We start from the raw sequence: 13453 nt of genomic DNA, 5'->3' as shown, positions 1-13453 counted from the left end.
GGGTGACCACTCTCCTCCAAGCTACAATAATGTTTCATAAACAAGGCAACCCTACATAACTGAAAGGCAGTGATGGCTAAAGCTGAAAGGTAGAGAGTTAACGGAAAGGTATTAAAAATGGCACGAACAGTGAGACAAAATAGAGAGGGAAAATCATGCAGACGACGAGTGTCATCCGCGCAACACGAACGTCTGCGTTAGGAGTGGTACCGCCACCAAGAAACACGTACTGCTGAAGAAATTGCATCGCCCTGTGTTTATCGACGAATCGCGGTCCTGTACTAATCGGATGACCATAACGGCGGGTGTGGCTGCGTCCAGAGGAGAGGTCCCACTTTTCCAATGTTTCAGAGAGGCGTAGCGATGTTTTTCCTGACGTCATGGTGTGAGGAGTCATCAAAATTCACGACTGGTACGTTACATCTCAGACAACAGTACTGTTGGGCCAATTATCAACAGGACAATGCTCGTCCACTCATTTCACGTATCTCCATCAGCTGTGCGATCGATGTTGAGATCCTTATGCGGCCGCCCTCAGATATGTCCCAGACAGAACATGTGTGGATCCTGTTCGTAAGGCCACACGGGGCAGCCGTGCGGTCTGAGGCGCCTTGTCACGGTTTGCGCGGCTCCCCCCTTCGGAGGATCGAGTCCTCTCTCGGACATGGGTGTGTTATTGTCCTTCGCGTAAGTTAGCTTAAGTTAGATTAAGGAGTGCGTAAATCTATGGACCGATGACCTCAGCAGTTTGGTCCCATAGTCCTTACCACAAATGTCCTAATTTCCTGTTCGTAAGCCAACTCTGCCCCAGTGCTAGTATCTAAATTGTAAAAGAACCAGTTATAAGAGTTGTGGGCTAGCTTGCCTCAGGAGTGAACACAACGACCTTATGACATTCTTTCCAACCGGAATAGTGCTTACATCCCTGCCAGGCGGGCTTAAACTTCATACTGACAAGTTATCTCTTACTGCCACGTTCCTTTTAGCGACGACTCGATTTTGTAAGCACTGGGAGAACATCACAACCCGTGAAATTCAATTTTGTTTCATCCTACCATTCTGGGTCCTTCACTTGAGTTGTCAGGCAGTGAATATTTCATATTACTGAATTTCTTTTTATATCTTACCTGTTTTATTTTCAACAGAGCATGGTGGCCGCATGAAACATGAGCAACAGACATGTGGTCTCGTTGCACGTCAAGTTCTTCATAGTGTCGCTTTGTGTACCTCCCGGTTTCTACACGATTGTCTAATTAGAAACAGCAGAGAAACAGACAAAAGTTGGAGATGAACTTGAATAACCAACGAAATGGTAACAAGATTCAGAGCGAGGAACGTTGACAACTCAAAGTTGTAGGAAATCTAGAAAATATGAAACGAGTAATGCAAAGTTCAGTCCACATATAGTAGTGTCAGTGAAGTTAACTAAAAAGAGGTTACGCATTTATGACGAGAAGCTTATAAGTTAATGTGAACAGCAGCAGCTGCTATATTTGACTGTCCAACGTCTATGCTCATTTTAGAAATGGCCATTAGTCTTGAATCGAACTACTTAGCGTTAACTGTAACAATCACAGTATCTATGGCCTTAGAGAACTTCAAAGCATGTCATGGTTTATCAACACTTCAGTATCCTATTTCTTTGCACACTTTTCTTCTGCACGAGTCTCTTGAACTTCAGTCCGCTCTTCATTACCAAATTCTCATCCTAGTGTATGTTTGCCCCTGGGGACGCCTCACAACCCAATATCTAATTTTGGAATTTGTCTGACAGCTGGAATCTTCCCTTACTACAGGCCGTTTCAAACTATAGCTTCTTGTCTTGTGATTCTTCAACAAGGTACACGCTCTCGCCAGCTTAAATGTATTGCAAAACGCAGTTCGGCTTCCGCCTCTCTTATTAAAAATGAGCCCATAATCTCCCTAATTCATTCTTCTATTTCTTCCCCTACTAACACCTCACAGTTCCATATGATTATCAGTTTATCGTCTTCTTTTCATGCGGAGTTAGCCGTTCAACCTAGTTTTTGTCTTTTCATCTTCTGCTTGTGACGTGGGCATGTGTACTTGGAACTATCGCTATTGGCGTTAGTTTTTTGTCCATTCTGATGAGGACAACTCTGTCTCTGATATATTCGAAGTAACATCCCCTCCCTACATCCCTGTTAATAACGAATTCTACTCGCGTTATAACATTTGCCGTTGTTGTTGATACTAATCTATATTCTTCTGACCATAAATCCTGATATTCTTTCCATTTCACTTCACTGACCTCACTCCATCTAGATCGAGTCTTTGCATTTTCCTTCTCAGACTTATTAGGTTCCTTACCAGGTTCATATTTCTGACATTTCACACTCCGAGTCGTAGTATGCTGGTTATTTAATATTTTTCACACGGTTATTTCCCTGTTGGGAATATGCTATGGATATACATTGTGTGTCTTTAATGCAGTTGTTTCCATTGCCTTCTGCATCCTATGGCTTTGGTCATTGCTGGTTCCTTCTCCTTTCAGAGGCTGTTTTCCACCATAAAGAGCAGGAGGTTGCTGAAAAACTCTGCCAGCCCCTCCACCATTTTTGACAGGGCCTTTTTCAGAAAGAATTTGACCTCTTATACCGGGAGTCTTCGGTCGCCGCTGCAGATGATTTTCATTTAAAATTTCAGCAATGACTTGTTTCGAACCTTTAACCGAAGACATTTTGGTTATCAGTAAAAGACGCTCAAGCGACGTAAGTCGCTTAAGAAGAAAATGCAGGTGCATTCAGTTTAGAATGACTACCTTTTCGCAAGGAAGAATCACAAGCACTAATTCCGCGTACAACAAAGCAACGCCAAAAGCACAGGCAACAACTTCAAGACCGCGAGAGGAATTCCACTGTTAAACGCAGAAGAGAGAGCAGGCAGGTGGAAAGGGAGATAAACCATCCGATAACGTTGTAGGACAGGAAATGGAGGTTGATATGTAAGGCAGACAGGATCCAGCACTGGAGTCAGAGTTTAACAGAGTTTTGGAAGACTTGCAATAAAACGAGGCGGAATTCTAAAACGACTGGAGGAAGTGGAAACCGAAAGACTGATCCACTTGATTTTTAGAAAAGATGAGTCTGGAGACTACCATCAGATCTTCCGAAAAATATCACCCAAACTATCCAGAAGATATGTGTGAGAATTATCGCATATCAGCTTGAAGCCGGCCGCGGTGGCCGTGCGGTTGTGGCGCTGCAGTCCGGAACCGCGGGACTGCTACGGTCGCAGGTTCGAATCCTGCCTCGGGTATGGGTGTGTGTGATGTCCTTAGGTTAGTTAGGTTTAAGTAGTTCTAAGTTCTAGGGGACTTATGACCTAAGATGTTGAGTCCCATAGTGCTCAGAGCCATTTGAACCATCAGCTTGAAAGGTCATGTATCTGAGTTTCTGGCAAAAACAGAATCAGGGGAAAGGAAGGGGGTGTTTAATATCTGTTAGCTGACAATCAGTTTGGTTTTCGTAAAGATAAGAGCATCGGAGTGGCAGTTCTGGCGGTGTGCTTACTAACACTAATCAGAAGCTGGACCATTAACGAAAACGGGGAGTAGCTCGCAATTGGTTCACTTCTTACTTTAGCAACAGACAGAAAAACTTCATTATTCACAGTGTTGAGACAGGCTGTGATGTGGAGCCTCAGTGGGGCACAGTCAAGTGGAGGGTGCGCCTGGGATCAGTATTGGACCACTCCTGTTCCTTATTTATATAAATGATATGCCCTCTAGTATTACGAGTAACTCTAAAATATTTCTGTTTGCTGATGACACTAGCTTGGTAGTAAAGGACGTTCTGACCAACATTGGCTCGGTTTCAAATGGTGCAGTTCATGACCTCAGTTCATGGCTTGTAGAAAATAGACTAACACTAAATGACAGCAAGAATCAGTTTTTACAGTTTCTAACACACAATTCAACAAAACCTGACATTTTAATTTCACAGAACGGGCATATGATTAGTGAAACTTAACAGTTCAAATTTCTAGGCGTTCAGATAGATAGTAAACTGTCGTGGAAAGCTCACATTCAGGATCGTGTTCAAAGACTTAATGCTGCCATTTTTACAATTCGAACGGTATCGGAACTGAGTGATCTTTCGACACGAAAATTAGTCTACTTTGCTTATTTTCATTCGCTTATGTCGTATGGTATAATATTTTGAGGTAACTATTCCCATTTTAACAGGATATTTTTGGCTCAGAAACGGGCGGTTCGGGCAATAAGTGGTGTGAGTTCACGAACCGCTTGTCGATCCCTGTTCACGAGTCTGTGTATTTTGACAGTGGCCTCTCAGTATATATATTCCATACTGTTAACAATATTAGCTTACTCCCAAGAATATGTAGCTGTCACTCAGTTAATATTCCGCAGAAATCAAACCTGCATTTGGATCGGACTTCCTTAACTCTTGTGCACAGAGGTGAGCAGTACACTGCTGCATCCACTTTCAATAAGCTACCACTACAATTCAAAAATCTTAGCTGTAATCCCCGATCTTTCAAATCGAAACTAAAGGGTTTCCTCATGGGTCACTCCTCCTATTCTTTCGAGGAGTTCCTTGAAAAATTAAGTAGATTCTTGTTGTTACTGCCGGCTGCGTTTACTTAAATTTATGGCTTGTAAATAAAAAATATAAATAAAAAACCAGAGGAAAGACATAAGAATGAAAACACATTCATTGGATTTGTCGGCCTACAAAAAATATTCGGTAATATGCAATGGCTTTGGATATTTAAAATAATCAAGAAAAGAAGTATACGCTATAGGGGAAGTATGGGTTGCGCACCATATCTACAAGAACCCAGAGGAAAAAGTAAGATACGGTATCGCAGTACCTACGTTGTACAGAAGTATGTTCCTCCGGACATGCATGCATGCTCCGAGAAACGTAGGGCAGCTGGAGATGGCAATGGAGTCGGCATGGTTCCACATCCCTGTTGGTGCCTCCAAAGCCGATGACTCTCATCCTGCAGGTATCGCATTGGTCCTCCCTCCCAGAGTTGGTTATTCTGGCTTTTGACAGGTGGACACATCAGTGTGACCGGACAATGTGAATAGTATACGGGAAACTGTTGACTGACTGTTGAGTGATAAAAAATGTCAGAATTTCTTATTGGTGCGGTGGACGAAGTTTTCTATAAATGTAGATAAATGTAAGTTATTGCCGATGAATAGGAGAAACAACCTCATGATTCGAAAACTGCATTAGTGGCCTGTTGCTTGACATTCAAGTCGATTTGATGTCTAGGGGTGCGACGTTCCAAAGCATATAAGTGTGGTAGTGGGGAAGCCGAATGCTCAACATACGTTCGTTGTGGTAACTGCAGGAAAGTGTAGCTCATCTGTAACGGCGACCAGTTACAGAACACTAGTGCGACCCATTGTTGAGTACTGCTCTAGTGCTAGATCTGTTATCAGTAATTTAGATCAACACTGGAGTATTACTGAGATGCTTCGGAACTCCAGTGGGAATCTCTGGAGGGAAACACTATTCAGAAAATTTAGAGAACCGGCCTTTGTAACTGACTGCAGAACGATTCTATTGCCACCGACGTACATTTCGCGTAACGACCGTGCAGACAAGGTAAGAGAAATTACAGCTCGTACGGTGGCGTACGGACTCTTTTTATGTGCGGAACAGGAAAGAAAATTAATAGGTGTGGTACAAGGTATGCTCCGTCATGCACCATACGGTGGTTCGCGGAGTATGTATGTAGATGTAGATATAACGTCATCTTTGTACACTGACTTGATACTGTTCTAGCTCTTTCAGAAAATTACGGGATGAATGTGACCACTTACAACACAAGACTTCCTCCACTTCAGTACAATGAATTTCAGACAAATATAGGAAGAAATGACAAATTATATACGTATGTCAGACGAGAGAAAACTTTCAAATTTCGTGCAAGGGTACTGATGTATACGTTGCCACATGAGAAATATATATTGCCCAAAATTTCATTCCACTTCATAAGACCATATCTTCAGAATGAATGTCGTTAGAAACTCGGGATTATTTTTGAGCAAAGCTACGACACTAGAAGCTATTTTGTCAACAGCTGTAATTTTCTGGTTCAAGTGGTCGCCGGTAGGGTCCCCCTGGTGCGACCCGCTCGTTCATTTCCCACTGCGTGTCGAGTTGAGATAGCGATAACACAGCAACAGAAGGCGTTTTGCGTTCTCCGTTTCAACAGGTGAGTCCCGTTTCAACTGTGCACCGTGTGTTTCCCAGACCTCGTATTGTACCATTCGCTTCGACGGCGGCCCGATCTCACGATAAATGATTCTTTGTGGGGTATGTGAAATATTCCTCTATGCCTCCGTATGCGACAACTTTGAGTGACGCTGCAGAAAAACACATAATGGCAGAAACAGAGTTTGACAGTCGGCTAGATATTTGTCGTGCATATCACGGGAAAAAAATTGAATATTTGTGAATAGCAAATCATTACTTTTACCCTTAACTTAATTATAAAAACTATCCCTATGTCGTATGTGTGTGCGTGTAAAAGATGTACTATGGTAAATTTGTATTTTTTTTAAAATAACATGTTCGTAGTCCTATGCGTTAAGTTAAAATTCAGACTAAGTTTCTACTTTGATTACTATAGAACATTTGTGAAATCTGTGAATGTTTTTGAAATGCCCTATACATACTTGGAAAGCCAGACAGCAAGGTCTGCAGCTACTGATCGCTCCCTTCGACTCCACCACACAAGAGAAATTTATCTAGAATTTTTAACCGTTACTGCTAATGCTTATGTATAGTGAATTTATGCTATGGAAAATGGAGTACTATGTTTATCGTGGAGGTTAGGTCTACGTAGGTCGAATAATTTCCTTGTAAAAAAAAATTTGACCAAATTAAGGCTTTATAAAGAGAGTAAAGCTTAAAGAGAGCAAAGTTCTCCTATACCATTTTACTTTCAGTCGAAGATCTTGTGTGATTACAGTGTATCGCTGAAAAGAAAACTGGAGTACCGGAGAAAGCTACATTTAAAACATAAAAGAAAACAAGACAAAAACGAGACAATATTGATTAATTTTCATATCAGTAGTAGAGAATGTGAGTGATGGTCGAAAATCTAAATAATAGTTCAAGCTATGCAGATATAATGATTAAGTTCAAAGAAGTCGCCTACGTAGAACTGAATTTGTGTCATGTACACACAGCTATTAGACGAAAGTAACGAGGAGTAACAAAACGTATAGCTGCGTTTCACAGACACGAGTTCGATAACACACAGTAAAAAACAAATAAGTCTCAGTATAGGACTCAGCTCAGCGAAGAAACGAGTTGAAATGTGGTCGGTGGGAAATCTGCTAAAAATAAATTGCATCATTTGACATCAAAAGTGCATGTTGTCATTTAGCTAGATGTCAAAATACAACAAAACAGGGAAGGAAGTGAGTCTTCGTAAAATATACTTCAAGAAATTACAGATTTGTGGTACTGTACTAAAACAAATAAACAACAATACAAGGTTACAATGAAGAAAAGAAGAAATAACGAGAAAGTGAGTTCATAAAAAACCTTAAGATGATTCTGGTTTTATATATTTAATGTACTGGTAAACCTATATCTCTCATACGTGATATTGTGTCACTTGACTGCGAACTTCGAGTACGTAGTTCAGTATTTCATGCAATATGTGACAAATATTATTCGTCTCTGTGACGTTAGACTTTACCGCAATACGTACACCTCAGTTTAAACAACTGGGCTCTTATTTTTCTCCTCTCTCGGTTGATACGATTTCTTTCTTGTCAGCCGAAAACGCAACTTAGCCGCGACAGCTTGTTATCTACGTCACAAACACATCTCCAGAATTAACTGCAGCACTGACGCTAACAAAAACCACAAGAAATGTGGCGCAAGAACGCCGCGGAGATAAACGTCTGCCCATTTGTCCAATTATCCAGGGGACTTCCTCCCAGGACGCGGATTTATGGCCTCGATGGCTTCGGTTTTAATTTGGATTACGGAGGAAGGCCCCGGTGCCCATCCGGATCTGGAACGGCACAGAGGAGGATAGCCGAGATGATTAAGGGACTAAAATGGTATTTATGATTTCTCAAGCGTGAAAACGCTCCAGTGGAGCGCGCCCCGAAATTTCACGGTAAATTTGTTATTCCGCGAAATGAGAGAGACGCCAGAGCTCCGCAAAACTGCATCCCGGCAATTACTAATCCCTACGGCTCGCTATGCTGTCCCAGCTCCGAAGCACACAACGGAAGAGTTGCGCGTGATTTCTGGTCTCTAGAGTTTCGAAATTCGTTTTCGTGCAAGTAGTCTTCAGACCAGAAAACGAGGATTACTGTTTCCACTGTCAAACTCTTATTAAATATGCATCAGTAGCAACGACAATAACGATGTCTGTAATTGCTGTATTTGGTAAAAAATTAAAAAACTTAAAAACAAATCAGCCTTATATCTTTTAACAAGGCTACATTTACTAACCAATAACTAAAGATATGCTACACCGTGTACAAAAGGTTTATTACTGTACTGCGCACTTCACATACAGTAGAAACATCATGTCACAGTTTTTTTTGAAAGAAATGGTACTACTTCTGACTTTCCATCCCTTTATTTAGCCATCCAAATAAAAGTATCTATGTTGATGTTATTTTACCTCACTGTAAAAGGCCCCTCTGTCTCGAAGGCCCATTATCCGTTCATAGGATTGGCGAACTTCAGGGATACCAATGCCAGAAGACTGAAACAACAAATAAAATTAGATCATCCCTATTTCGTTCACTTATATCAGACTCATCCAAGAATTATGGCACACACTGGAAAAGAAACGATCACATAAATCACCGTTAATTACCGTGTTCATACTTTTACACACAATGTAACGTAAGGCGTCACTTAGCCTCAGTAGCGCCCTTAGACACTGCGAGTCCCTTCTCCAAGTTATTTACGGTAAACGAAATACGTGTCCTCCAGTCTTCTGTCAAACAGAGTTCTGTTTTCCCACCTGCAGATAAGCTATAGCGAGTTCCTCCTTTTCTGTGAACATGGCCACCCTCCGTTTTTCACTGTTCCAGGGAGAAGTCCCATCCTCTTCCTTCCTCTTGTTCCATATGCCACCTCACCGTAAGCCATTCATGCTTGCAGCCGCCCAAACTAGACTAACTCCGGCCGATCGTGCTGCCTCTGACATGTTCTTCGACTTTTCAGTCTCTTAAGTGATTGTCTCAACAAAAGTCACAAAACTGTGCTCCCATTGGTAATTCGGCTGCCAGCGCCGCACTAGCTCTTCACAACTTCATTTCGGAAATAGTCGTCGTTCGGAAACCACAGGCATCACCTTATAAAAGGATAGCAACTCTTGGCACAATCCACAAACGGCTGACGTTCACAAATAGCCTGCATCCGTTCCATAACTACTGCATGGACCGCCAGAAGTTAATATCAATATGTTTATTCTTCTCCCTGGCGTCATTGTGATCTGTACGTCCTCGGTTTCGACTGTTTGGGTTGTTTGTCGACTTTCGTTGTTCAGATCTGGAGAATGTGAAACGCAATATTGGATTTCATCGTTTTTAGGTGAAGTTCGTATTTGGTGGGTTTTATATTGTATATTATATACTACGACGATATGCAGTTTCAGAGCACCAGCATATTCAGCGTCTTTCGAAAACGCATCAGTACTAGTTACGATTTGTTATAATTAAATGTAAGGAAATGTCATACCGGTCGTTAGATCCCTTAAGGTCTGAGGACACAGTCATGAGTTGCGTATATTCATCATAATGTCGAGGATAAAACCCTAGGTTTATTAAGTCAGAAGCACCAGTTTTGTGTTTTCCTACCTCCAAATATTTTTTATTCACCTTCACTTATCTAAAAGATTCTTGGACTTTTTTATTAAGTGCACAGACAACCTCAGGTTTCTGTTCGCAGTTACATTTTGGATCAAATTTTCATTTACATTTCACAGATGTTTGGGATCTCCATTACCGGGCAAATGTGAAACGTTCGAACTAAACTCATACCCGTTCCTTACGTTTGTAAACATGTCTAGAGTCAATACATTCTTTGTTGTTGCTTTGTAGTCTAGCAGTTTACCTGTACTTGTTGGAATGAGAGGCGTATAGACAGGTTCTTCAACAAACGACCACAGGAAATCACCTACCGTGGGATCAGGAGATCTTAGACGCCAGTGGTGTAAAACAACATCCGTACGCCGTAGGAGGTCCAATATTGCCGTACTGTCAAAGAAATGCAACCGCACAGTAGGGTCTGAACTGCTCGGTGAACGGAAAACGCTTTCTGTTGCTGCACTATCGCCAAATCGCCACAACGTCCGTTGGATAATTAACGAACGAGCGAGGATGAGCCCTACGGGCTATCGTGTGAACAGCAACTTAACAGATAGCACCAAAAAATGTAAAATGAAATTCTGTGTGATCAGACCCTGACGACCACCTGATGTGGACCGGCTACTGTATTATCCTCATCCACGAGGTGTCATGCCATGCCGATGGGGTGTGGGAGGAATGTGGTCAGTATACTGTATAGCCCTCCAGGCCGTTGTCGACGTTTCGACCTTGGAGCTGCTGCCTCTCAAGCAAGTCCTCAGTTGGCATCACGAGCTGAGTGAACACCAGTCGAGTCCTCAAACCACGGTAAAATCATTCACACTATCTGGAATCGAGCCCGGGTCCTCTGAATCGCAGCCATCTGCACTGACCACTCAGCTATAAAGGCGGACTCAGCTGGCACAACGTGAACTTCCTGTTTCAATGCATCAGTTAAAATTTACCCCAGGTTTCTAACTACTCTCCTCAGATTAATCTTTCTAGAACACCCTTTAAAGCCGGCCGCGGTGGTCTAGCGGTTCTAGGCGCTCAGTCCGGAACCGCGCGACTGCTACGGTCACAGGTTCGAATCCTGCCTCGTGCATGGATGTGTGTGCTGTCCTTAGGTTAGTTAGGTTTAAGTAGTTCTAAGTTCTAGGGGACTGATGACCACAGATGTTAAGTCCCATAGTGCTCAGAGCCATTTGAACCATTTTGAACACCCTTTAAAATTAAACAAGACGTTACTTACAGTTACGTGAATATGCGACGGTACCTTTAGAGAGACCTTTATCGGAATTTTTAACCAATCAGCATCCACTGTCCTCGGTTGAGGACAGTCCATTTCTCTGCCACTATTACAATGTATGCTACTCCAAACTAATAACGGGGTTTTTCGGTTGTAAAGTAAGCTTTCCGTCGACAATGGGTACCATTGTTATCTCTCTGCTGTATTTATCCAGTTGAAGACTGTTAACAGTAGTGGAACGTTTGTGCAGAGCCTGTTGGTTATTTCTATTTTTATTTTTGTGGCTGCATATAAGGTAAGGATCACTGTAATTTCTGGCTGCTGCATAATTTATTACTGTGGTATTGTTTGGTACTTATGAAGGCGAAAATAGTTTTTACATTTTGTGACCCAGTGCATGGAAACTTGCTGTCATCGTTTGAGGACACAGGCTGTTTCTGTGGTAAATGTCGTCTTTTCGGTCTTTTCAGATGTCTTTGCCATGGTTCGCCATGCTTTTAAAACTGTTGAAAAGGCAGGAGAATATTTATTTTCTGAATAAATAGAAGCAAACACAGTAGCTCTGCCTCCAGATGTAGATGAGCAGACCGATGAGGACGTGGAAGAAGATGACTTGTTAGGAAATACGTATGTAAGCAATATTGAAGGCACTATTCAAATTTCACATGAGAGAAACAACGAAGACATTCCTTAGTTTTTACTATTAGAGCCCGCAAAGAGGAAGTTCATCGGTGCTATCAGGTTCCCAAATATTCATTTCCTGACTTACGGACGAAAGCGTATGCTCTGACAGATGAACTGAAAAAAAAGTTGTATGGTCTCACTCCCGAGCAGTTGCAAGCACGATTATAGAGCATACTAAAAACTCTGGTACAATTTATCAATAATGGGGAGTCTTTCAGAAAAGTATGGCAGCTGATGAAATTATTACGAGATACTATGGACATCACTGTACAAAGCAGCTTACCAGACTGAAGCCCATACGTTTTAGATATAAACTTTGGACCTTATGTGGTACTGATGGCTACTGTTACAGTTTCTTGCTTTATTGCGAGAAGTACCATAATAATGACAATGCAGATCTAGCACTTGGTTGCAATTTAGTTTTAAAATGTTATTCATTACTGACGAGCCGAACAGTTACAAAGTATAGTTTGACAATTACTTTACTAGTCACGACCTGCTCGTTCAGATGAAATAACTGGGATTCCACGGAAGTGGAACTATAAGAGAAAGCAGAACGAGGAAGTGGTCTCTATCACCATATAGTGTTATGAAAAGGGAAGAAAGGGGCTATTTTGAGTTCAAATATGACAGAGAGAAGGAAGTTTTGATCATAAAATGGAATTACAAGAGGGTTACACTAGCAACTAATTTCGACACTGTGCTTCCTACTGTCGAAGTCCAACGTTGTAATTCATTCAAAAAAGAAAAATTCAGTGCTCCACGACCACGTGTATTGAACATGTTGATAGCTACTATTTCCTTCTTGGACCAAGGAATGGAGTATGAGGCTCGACAGTAGGTTTTGTGAGGCTTCACCTCGATATTGTATTGATATCCCTTAACAATTCCTGGTCGTTCTGAAAATACATTTGCATAGTTAGATAATAACTGTACCAAATCATGCTGTTGCATTGAGTTCAAATTTTCTGACTGTGATACTTTGTTCACAAGTGCTTCCACATTTGCTTTTAATTGATCACTTTGTACGTCTGGATAATAGAGATTTTGTCCTAGAGAATGATTGTCTAAATGTAGTATCCACTGATTCCTACATTTTATGTTAATAGCATTACAATTAGGCACAGGTACCTCTTCAGATCTGAGCATGGGCAATTCTATCCTCCTATCCGTGTTCATCAAACTTAATTTTCCCCGAGAAAGGTCGATTACTGCGTCCCTTTCTCTCAAAAAATCTACCCCCATAATGCAGGCTACCTTTAAACCCTTTACTACCACGAACAAGCACACTATGGCTTGTCCCCCTATATACATCTCTACCCGCACTTACGAGTTTAATTATTTGTCGCTGTGCACTGATGGCTCCAGTGACTTTTCTTTCCCCAGTACTCTGAAGAAGTCCATACTCATGACACTGACAGTAGCACCTGTATCTACGATTGCTTGCACATCAATATTGTTAATTTCGATCTCTATTATCTTTATCTTTGTACTCCTTTATGCACGTGGGTGGTTCAGTTATTAATTCAGATCCCATCTGTACCCCGTCATTATACCTGAGGATACAGATTTCCGATGTTTTATTCTGTGTCGGGCTGCTCTCACTCCAAACCTCAGCCGAAGATGGAGAGCGAATCTCGGCTGAATCTAGTTTGTTGGATTATTAGTGGTGGATGGGTGTGGCT

The sequence above is a fragment of the Schistocerca cancellata genome, chromosome 5, assembly GCF_023864275.1.
Source record: "Schistocerca cancellata isolate TAMUIC-IGC-003103 chromosome 5, iqSchCanc2.1, whole genome shotgun sequence".
Classification (NCBI taxonomy): domain Eukaryota; kingdom Metazoa; phylum Arthropoda; class Insecta; order Orthoptera; family Acrididae; genus Schistocerca; species Schistocerca cancellata.
Note: the sequence above shows the minus strand (reverse complement) of the source record.